The sequence below is a fragment of the Mauremys mutica genome, chromosome 10 (genome assembly GCF_020497125.1).
Source record: "Mauremys mutica isolate MM-2020 ecotype Southern chromosome 10, ASM2049712v1, whole genome shotgun sequence".
NCBI lineage: Eukaryota > Metazoa > Chordata > Testudines > Geoemydidae > Mauremys > Mauremys mutica.
Genome location: NC_059081.1, coordinates 80,870,164 through 80,880,567, shown reverse-complemented (window position 1 = coordinate 80,880,567; position 10,404 = coordinate 80,870,164). Strand labels below are relative to the sequence as shown.

The 10,404-nt window shown below is 55.1% G+C and overlaps 1 non-coding gene across 1 annotated transcript; it reads left to right on the top strand.

Annotated features, from left to right (window-relative positions):
* Positions 1-7,230: 7,230 nt before the first annotated feature.
* TRNAL-CAA lies at positions 7,231-7,312 on the top strand. The gene has a single exon. It is a non-coding gene; the product is annotated as a tRNA-Leu (tRNA).
* The last annotated feature ends 3,092 nt before the right edge of the window (positions 7,313-10,404 follow it).

Sequence of the window (10,404 nt, the reverse complement as noted above, 5' to 3'; positions counted from 1 at the left end):
AGAATCTAGGGTCCTTTCATGGAGTGCAAAATGTGCAGGAGACACAATTTCTTTGCAAACTCTAAGGTGTCTGACACTTGACTTTACCCTGTGGTTAACAGGGAGAGGATTTTCTAACACGTTCCCACTAGGGTGACCAGACCGCAAGTGTGAAAAATCGGGATGGGGGTGGGGGTTAATAGAAGCCTATACAAGACAGAGTCCCAAATATCAGGACTGTCCCTATAAAATCAGGACTTCTGTTCACCCTAGTTCTCACCAGCCCTAATATCTCTCAATGGGAAGTTTCTATGACTAACATGGGCGGGACACTGTGTTATCAGAGGTCTATGTTAATCCAGACCCAGAGCAGAGGAGGCAGGACTCAGCACTACATTGACAGAGATGCCAGGGGAGAAAAAAGAATTGAACAATTAAACAAGGCAAGAAATGCCTGCAGACTCAGGCAGACGGCGCTGCCTGGGATATAGGTCAGTTCACCTTGGGAGGAGTTTTGTGAAAGCCGCAAGGGCTAGAAATGAACTGGAATGGAAGTTTAGATTCTGCAGAACATGTTGTCCTGATCCAGGCAGAGGATTTCGCAGGGCCAGTGTATGTGTGTGCAGACATGAATCTAACATAGCAATCCCTGGTCATGGAGAAACACACACAAGTCCACTTTCTCCAAGGCCACAGAGGAGTCTGTTTCACAACAGACCTCCCACTGCAAGTCTCTGCAGGTTAATAGCACTGGGCACCTACCAGATATTCCCAGGTTTTTCCCTCTCCAATCACTTTAAATCCCAGCAGCTTTTCTCTCTCTTCCCGCAGAGTCTCCAAATAGGCCTGAACCTTTTCCTGAAGAAACATAAATGATTTGAGTGAGTTTATGTTGAGAGTTCAGAGTGTGTTTGTGGAGAGGGGTGTTTTTCCATCGCAACCCAAGATTCTGTAGGTGACTGTCAGCTCTACAGGGTCCATGATATCAGGAACCACAAGAAAATCAAACCTCATTTACAGAGACTAGGATTGTTTTCTATTCAGACAGTTTAGAATTATTTGTCCTCTTTCTACACTGAGTAAAACCAGCAAGAAGCTGGAGTCACATGGTGGTGTCATAACTATAAAGGAAAGGGAACAGCCCTCCTGTGTACAATACTATAAAATCCCTCCTGGCCAGAGACACCAAAATCCTTTTGCCTGGAAAGGGTTAAGAAGCTCAGGAAACCTGGCTGAGACCTGACCCAAAAGGACCAATAAGGGGACAAGATACTTTCAAATCTTGGTGGGGGGAGACTTTTGTTTGTGCTTTTTGTTTTGGGGGTGGTTCGCTCTTGGGACTAAGAGGGACCGGACATCAATCCAGGCTCTCCAAATCTTTCTGAACTAGTCTCTCATATTTTAGACTTGTAAGTAACAGCCAGGCAAGGCATGTTAGTTTATCTTTGTTTTCTCAACTTGTAAATGTTTGTTTTTGCTAAGAGGATTTACCTCTGTTTGCTGTAACTTTGAACCTAAGGCTAGAGGGGGTTCCTCTGGGCTCCTTGAATCTGATGACCCTGTAAAGTTATTTTCCATCTTGATTTTACAGAGATGATTTTTACCTTTCTTTCTTTAATTAAAAGGCTTCTTTTTAAGAACCCGATTGATTTTTCCTTGTTTTAAGATTCAAGGGGGTTGGATCTGCACTCACCAGGAATTGGTGGGGGGAAAGGAGGGGGAATGGTTACTTTCTCCTTGTTTTAAGATCCAGGGGTTTGGATCTGTGTCCACCAGGAACTGGGTGGAGAAGTCTCTCAAGGCTACTGGGAGGGAGATAGTCTGGGGGGAAGGTAGACAGAGTTTCCCAAATAACTCTTAAAGGATTTGGGTGGTGGCAGTAAAACCAGATCTAAGCTGCTAATTAAGCTTAGAGGTTCTCATGCAGGTCCCCACATCTGTACCCTAGAGTTCAGAGTGGGGAAGGAACCTTGACAGGTGGTGAATCAATAAACCTACATTTGACAGTTTCCGCTAACACCTTTGGCTGGTGCTTGGCCACATACACAATAACACAGTTCAGACTGCAACCCGGTCTAATCCCAATGGTATCCGCGCTCTGGGGCCCTTCTGTCTTTGGATTCCAGGTGCTGGGGGTCCGCACAGCGTTTGGCTCAGGGACCCCCCTAGTGCTGGTCGACCTCTGAGTATTAACCCCTCAGGGAGCAATACGGGAATTCAGAACCCCCGTGGGAAACCTCAGCTCCCTGCTGGGCCTGGGATTGTCATCAAGGCCTCGGCCTTGAAATGGCCACACTTCATTACAAGCAGGATCTGTTGGGGAGGCAACATGGCCCAGTGGCTGGAGCTTTGGCCTAGGCCTTAGAAGAACCGGTTTCTGTTCCCAGCCACTCATTCTTCTTTGAGTGCTTGCTCATGTCCATTCCATGTAGGGTGTGCGCGCGCTGCGTGCACGTTCGTCGGAGACTTTTTACCCTAGCAACTCAGTGGGTCGGCTGGGCGCCCCCTGGAGTGGCGCCACCATGGCCGCGGATATATACCCCAGCCGACCCACCCACTCCTCAGTTCCTTCTTACCGCCCGTGTCGGTCGTTGGAACTGTGGAGTGCAGCGTAGCTGACCTCCACCTCCCTAGCATTCTCTGATAGTTCTTATTCTTGTTGTGTAAATAGTTCTCAAATTCGTTAAATTTAGATAAGATAGTTAGCTTTTAGTGGTTTAGTTACAGTTTAGTTACAGTTTAGTGAGTTAGTCGGGCTCGGGGCTTAGGCCCTACCCGCACCGGAGCCAGAGCTCATGCCCGGCTCCCCAGGATTCAAGCTGTGCTCGGCTTGCCATCGCCCGATGCTACAGGGGATCCACATTCCTCCTGTTTGAAGTGCCTCGGGGAGTCACACTTATCGGCTAAGTGCTCAATTTGTAAGTCGTTCAAGCCTCGTACAAAGAAAGAGAGAGAGACATTAGACTTAAGCAGCTCCTCATGGAGGCAGCTCTTACCCCTCCGTCTTCTGCACCGAGCGCAACCCCTTCGGAATCAAAGAACGCCTCTTCGGCACAGGGCCGCACCGGTGCGGCCACTACACCTCGGCACCGGACGCCTGCTTCCAAGTCAGGCCAGAACCGCTCGCTTTCACCTCAAGCGAGAAAGTCTAAGACCCCTGCCGCCCCGGCACCGCCCGCCCGCGGTGGCACGAGGGCACGGCTCCACCGCACCGGCCGGTCCCTGCAGCCATGGCACTGCCTGCTGAGCCGTTGCCGTCGACTCCGGTCCACCAAGGACCATCGAGTCCGGCACCTATCTCCCCGGCACCTGCCGCGGTGGAGTTGATCGTCCCATCCAAGCCGGAGGTCTGTGAAGTGGCGAGGGACTTGATCGCGATCTCGGATGCGGCACCGCCGCCACCCCCGGCACCGCCGGTGCGGGTCATCCGATCAATTGGGAAACCGGCCCTGATCCATCGACCTTCAGTCAGTGCCCCCGACCGGCACCGCTCCCGATCACGGTCCCATCGCCATTCCAGATCCCGGCACCGGTCGCGTTCGTCCCGCCGCTCGCAGTACCGGCACCGCTCCTTGACAAGATGCCGGTCGGACTCGCGGCACCATTCCCGTTCCTGCTCGCCGTCTTATTACTCTCGACGTCGTTCGAGCTCCCGGCACTGATACCGGCACCGCTCCACCAGGAGCCGCTCTCGACGCCGATGCTCTCGGTCACGGTCAACCTCCCTGCACCGTCCCGGTCGCAGGTCCCGGAGCCGCTCTCGGTACCCGAGTCCCTCACGGCACCGCTCCCCGGTGCGGAAGAGCACCAGGTCAGTGGGGACGTCGGCCCACGGCCTATCTGCTCCACCATGGCCTTCTCGACACCCCTCAGCTTCGTCTCAGGCGGGTAGCCACTACTCCCAAGACCCAGAAGCAGATGTGCCGGAGGGTTTATTTCAGGACTCCCGCTCTGAATCACAAAGAGTCCAGCAGTGGCCCTTTTGGACAGCTTGGGCTTATCACCAGGCCAAGGTGCTCCCATAGCTCTGTCGCAGACCGTCCCTTCCGACCGTCGGGCCCCTGAGGCAACCGTAAGTCGCCCTCCACCAGCTGGATGCACAGCTGGATGCACAGCTGCCTCCTACCACCACCTCACCCGAGCAGCTGGAGCAAGAGCCTCAGCAGGAGGAGCTCCTCCAGGAGGTCCTCGCCCCCGGTGTTTCATCCTCTTCCTCACCGGATGAGGCGGTGGCGGGTGCATTGTCAACGAGCCCACCCCCAGTGGACCTCGCTGCGCATCAGGACCTCCTCAGGCGAGTTGCGCTTAACATTAACCTCCAGGTGGAGGAGGTCGAGGACCCGGTCTGCAGCATTCTGTCGGCAGATGCGCCCACCAGAGTAGCTCTGCCCTTTATCAAGACTATCCAGGCGAAGGCTGATACGCTGTGGCAAACGCCGGCTCCCAGCCTGTCTTTTTCCTTCCTGATCTATTTTTATAAGAACATTAAAATGGCCGTACTGGGTCAGACCAAAGCTCCATCTAGCCCAGTATCCTGTCTACCAACAGTGGCCAATGCCAGGTGCCCCAGAGGGAGTGAACCTAACAGGTAATGATCAAGTGATCTCTCTCCTGCCATCCATCTCCATCCTCTGACGAACAGAGGCTAGGGACACCATTCTTACCCATCCTGGCTAATAGCCATTAATGGACTTAGCCACCATGAATTTATCCAGTTCTCTTTTAAACGCTGTTCTAGTCCTATAGTTTCTTTTTCCTGTCCCTCTCCTTCTGCTTCTGTTCAATCAAAATCTGACTTAGCTGGCCAAGGCTGTGTGTTCTGAACACTGCTGTAAGCCTGTGAGCAGAAAGCAGCTAAATGCCGTGCCCCAAGCAGCCCGATGGGGGTACAAGCTTGCTAGGTCTCGGAGCGGCTGGCAAGGCCTTGTGCTAGGCCAGAGCCAGAAGCTGCATCTTCTATCTTTGCTGTTCTCTTCTTTCCCCATTTGTGTGCGTTCGCCTTATCTTGGACTTTATGGGATTGGACTTTAACAAGAGACACCACAACAGTGACAGCTCCAGCCCATCTCAGCTGATCTCTCTGATTTCCCCAGGACAGCTGTTACCTTCTTCAAAACCATCCAAGAGACCGTCACAGAAGGAACTTTCCTTCTAAAAACTCTCCCAACTAAAGAGACAGGGCACAGGGGATGCTGTTAAAGACAAGCCTTACTGACTACTTTACATTTCCATTGCTTTAACTCTGTCTCTGTTTCTCTCTGTGTTTCAGTAACACACTAGCAGGGATGTGAGAGGTGTGTTTGCCATGGCACTAAGCGGGCTGAAGTCTCTCTACCAAACCCCCAGCTTTGTTTCACCCGTTCAGTGTTGGACGGTGACAGGGGCACGTTAACACCTTTCACTCTTTCGGGGCCCTTGAGCCTGTTTAAATGACCACAGAAGTTCCCGCCCCGTGTGAGTGGCATAGGGGACTGAGCGTCTTTTCTCCTTTCTCCCCTCGAGGATGCCAGAAGCCCCATAGACGGGGCGTGGCTCCTCCCCCTGCACACGCCATTAGTCTGGCCACAGGCTGAGACAACACAACTGTCCCAGGGCACAACTGCAACGTGGTGAAGGTGACACCTGGGTCGGAATCTCCTTTGGTTTATTACAAATCCGGGTTTCTGTATTTCCTACAAAACTAAATCTGTTTTCTAAATCGCTTCTCTGCTCAGGCTGCGTCTACGCCCCCTTGTGTCGGTAGAACGTATGTCGCTCAGGGGTGTGAATGAGCCACCCCCAAGGGACACAGTTACACTGACCCAAGCGCCGGTGTGGGCAGGGCTATGTCGAAGGGAGAGCTTCTCCTGCCAACATGGCTACGGCTCTCGCTGGGGGTGGGGAGTCTCAGCGGCTACACTAGGGAGCTAACGGCGGGGCCACTGCACCGGTGCCAGCGTGAGCTCCCCAGAGCAGCCACCACCTCAGGGCAGGGACGATGGCCCTGACTGGGGACACAGTACGGGCCTGTCACCTCCAGGGCACTGGGTTCTCTTCTGCCCCCGGCAGGAGTGAACAAACGTCTGTATGACGTGGTGACCATTCACAGACCGGTGAGGAATGAGCTGGTGTGAGGGGAGCTGATCTCAGTCCAGTGGCAGATGGGCAGATGGCCACAGAACAATGACCAGCAGGAACATTGGAATCTATTGGCCATCAAAGCATGGAGGCCGAGGAGTGAATTGCCCACGGGACCGAACTCATCCTGTCCCCAGAGCTGGTCTCGGTAAATCGGGGTGAAGCACATTGACGGGACACCTCGGGGAAGCTTGCACAGCCATTGCTGGGGCTGCAGCTAGTCTGTGGCTGGATACACAGAGACTCATTCTCCAGTCCCTCAATTCAGCATTTCTCACAGGCAAGAAATTCAGAGTAAAATACGACACTAAAATATGATAATGATTAATGGGGAAAAACCTGTTTCTTTCTAGGTGTGAAACAGGGAAGTTCCAGCAGCTGGAGGACACGTCTCCTGATCTGGAAATCAGTCTTGGTTATTGGTGCCAAGAAAACCGGTGCTCTGAAGGAGACTGAGGAAAATCAAAGGTACCGAGAAGGGAGCTAGGGGGGAAACGTTTCGGACTTCCGGAAGTGACGGGCTCTGACCAATTAGTGGCAATAGATGCTAACATAAAACTGAAACAAATCAGAGTGAACCAATAAATGATCATTCCTGACTCAGGGGAAAAGGCTGGGTTGGGCCATGTGCCAAGGCAACAGCAAACGGTTCATAATCTGCAGTCATTTGAATGTGATTCATTTTTCCACTAACAAGTTTCTCTGAAGTGGTGAGAAATCCAGGGTCCGGGGAAGGGAGCCGTGGCCCATTCTCCTGTCGGACAGTCCAGTTGTGGCTTAGTCCTGTTTATACATAGAGAAAAGAGTCCAATACAAACAGTTTAATCCAGCGAGAAAGTCAGTCCATTGGCGGATAGAGCCGGGAGCTGGTGGGGGGCAGAGCTGGATTCTACCTCACTGTCTGACCTTGGTCAGGTCAGGTCACCTCTCCCTGTCTCGATCGTTACAGTGTGGAGAGGAACAATGACAGACCCCACAGGCGGGTGCTGGTTTGGTGCTTAACCACACGGCGAAGGACCGAGAGCCCCAAATTCCCCCTGGTGTTTTGGGAGCCAAGTTTGCTGTTTGAATTCTGCAGTTCAGATGACGTCAGGCCTGGGCATTTCTCTGGCCTTAGGGGGTGCTTTGGTCACAGCTCTGATGGCCGAGTGGCGAAGGTGTTGGACTCAAAATTCAAGAGGGTTTCCCTGTGCAGGTTCAAATCCTGCTCACAGCAAGGCCTGTGTTTTAGCCACAGCCCGTCTAAGAGGCCAGGGGTGGCTGAGCCTCCCCCAAATGGCCGCCCATGCAGGGGGGAACACTGGGGATGTGGGGCGAGTCAATCCTCCGTGGGCCCATTGTCATCTTTCGAGTGCTGGACGCGAAGCTCCAGAGAAGTGGGGGCCCAGCCTGCACCCCTTTCCGCTCTGCCTCTTAACCCGATGCCTGCTCTGCCTCCTCCCATCCCCCCTCCGCCTCTTCCCCCAAGGCCTGCGCCCCACCCCCGCTGGGCCTTTTCCCCCGAGCCCCCTCCCTCTCTCTGCCTCTTCCTGCCCCTGCTCCGCCTCCTTCCCCAAGGACCCTCCCCACCCCCCGCTCACCTAAGGCAGGAAAAAGTGATGGGTGCCTGGCCCCCTGGCAGCCCCCCTTAGGGGAAAGGGGCAGGGAGGAGAAAGCAGCAGGTGAGTGGCGTCTTGGGGGAAGAGTGAGGGGCAGGTAGGGGGTCTGGGGGGAGGGGGCGGAGGGCAGTGAACAGCAAGTGGGCGGGGCCTTTCAGGAAGGTGCTTTAGTCAAAAAGAAGCTATTGTGATACACAGATGGGCTGGGATATGCAGGGAGTCAGATTAGATGCTCTAATGGTCCCTTCTGGTCTTAAGGCTACTAATTTATGAAAAACTGATGTTTTATTGTGTAGCGGCTCCATCCACAGACTGAACAGTCATTGTCAACGAGGCTGGCCAGGGGCAGGACATCAGCTTTGAGGGGAGGGGTGGGTGTGGCAGTGACATCACAAAGGCCTTTTGCAGGAACTCGGCCTATTGGGCAAAGGTGGTGGGGAGGGGGTGACCTCACAGAGAGACCCCGACATCAGCCGGGCAGGACCGAGGTGCAGGGCCAGGCCAGTCTCTGAGACCCGCCCCCTGGCTTTGCTGCCGCAAGTCTCCTTCGCGAGGTCTCTCCTCGAGGGCTGAGAGAGGATTAGGATTCACAGCTGTGAGCATGAGGAGGAACCTCTGTGGAGTTTTCTCCTTTCCTGCCACTGACTGTGCCGAAAACAAACTTCCCTTTGACAAGGTAAGAGGCTGAGAGAGGTTTGGAACCTGTTCAGTCTGATCCACCTGGCGCAGGCAGCATTCTAGGCCCAGGAAACACTGGCTTCAGGTGCCAGAAGTTGATTTCCTACCTAGGATTTGATGGTTGGAATCCCTGGGGACATTGGGGTTTGTCCTTTTTGGTTTCCCTTTTCCTCTTTCCTCCCTCCTTTCGCCTCTTCTCTTGCTTCTTTTCTCCCTTTCCCCTGCTTCCCTCCCTCTACCAAGGAGGGGTGTGTGGAGTGCGGGCAGGGGAGGGGGTTGCTCTCATTGCGGGAGGTCCTCACCAAGAGGTGGGGCTGGATCTGAGAGTGATCCCCTCTGATGGTGACCTGGGCCGTCCTTTGGGACATCCGGTGAGACCCCTCAGCCTCCCGCCCCTCAGAGGGGCTCAGGGCTGATTGGCCGAGCAGGGGGCTATCGACAGCGAGGAGACTCCAATGTACAACCAATCCAATGTACGGGATTAATCTGGCTACTTCTCTCCATTAATTGCCTCTTGGCAGGTCATGATTTCCCCTAATGTTCTAGGTCTTGTAAAATACTTGTTGAATAGTTACTATGAACCACTGTTGGTCTGTAGCTCACTTGAGAGCCTGCACCCGGCTCCGCTCTGCCTCTTAACCCGATGGCCTGCGCTGCCTCCTCCCATCCCCACTCCGCCTCTTCCCCCAAGGCCTGCGCCCCACCCCCGCTGGGCCTTTTCTCCCGAGCCCCCTCCCTCTTCCTGCCCCTGCTCCGCCTCCTTCCCCAGGGACCCCCCGCCCCTCGCTCACCTAAGGCAGGAAAAAGTGATGGGTGCCTGGCCCCATGGCCCCCTGGCAGCCCCCCTTAGGGGAAAGGGGCAGAGAGGAGAAAGCAGCAGGTGAGTGGCGTCTTGGGGGAAGAGTGAGGGGCCGGTAGGAGGTCTGGGGGGAGGGGGCGGAGGGCAGTGAACAGCAAGTGGGCGGGGCCTCGGGGGACGAGGATGAGCAGGGGCGGGGCCTCTGTGGCCGGGCCATGGTCTGGGCACCGGTGGCCCCCCAACTTCTAGGGGTCACTCATCTGAAACCCAGGATGAAAGTGACATGGGCCTGAGTCTTGTTGGGGCTGAGGCTACCTCACACCTTTACCTTCGGGGCTCTACCGGGGCATAAAGCCCCCGGACACGGCCAGAGACAGGGCGAGGGGCCTCAGCACGGGAGAGAGTCAGGCCCAGAGTTAGACGAGGGGGGCAGAGAATATTCTTCATTCTGGTTAGTTACACGGCGCCCTTGCTAGAAATCCTTCCTGTATTTGCTCCAGTTGGCTCCCTGCAGAAGTGAGAGTAAGCTCGGCCGTGCCCGTAGCCCTGGGCCCTTTAAATCACCCCTGGAGACCCCGGCCGCAGCCGCTGCCCCGGGGGCTCCAGCAGCAGGGCTCGGGCGGCCATTTAAAGGGTGCAGGGCTCTGCTGTGGTAGCAGCCGCCAGAGTCCTGGGCCCTTTGAATGGCCCCAAGCTCTGGGGCTCCCAGCAGCCTCCGCAGCTGGTAGCTCTGGCGGTGATTTAAAGGGCCCAGGGCGCCCAGCCGCTTCTACTGCAGTCGGAGCCCTGGACCCTTTAAATCTCGATTCAGAGGGCCTGGGGCTCTAACAGCCCCGCCTCTTCCACCCGAGGCCCCGCCCTTTCCGGTCCAGGCCCCGCCCCCCGGCTCAGGACTCCCGCGTACCGGTAAGTCCTTGAAGTGACTTTCACCCCTGACTCCCTGACTCTGTAGCGCTGCCCCGTCCCCCTGTTTGTTCCTCAGAATTAGCCGGTTCTGTCACTTCCTAGCAGCAATCCCGCCATAACACGACAGCCTGAAATCGCAGCTCTCCCCTCCCCTCGCGCTGGACTTGCTGCCAGCTGAACTGGAGAAAACGTGGGGAACGGCTCTGGCAGAGGGTGTGAAAAAGACCCAGGGAAAGGGGGAGTTTCACAGGGATTTCCTCAAGTCAGGAGAAACGTGGGGTCCCAGTTAGTGCCCAGAAACCCCTTCAGGGATCAAACCAAGCAGAG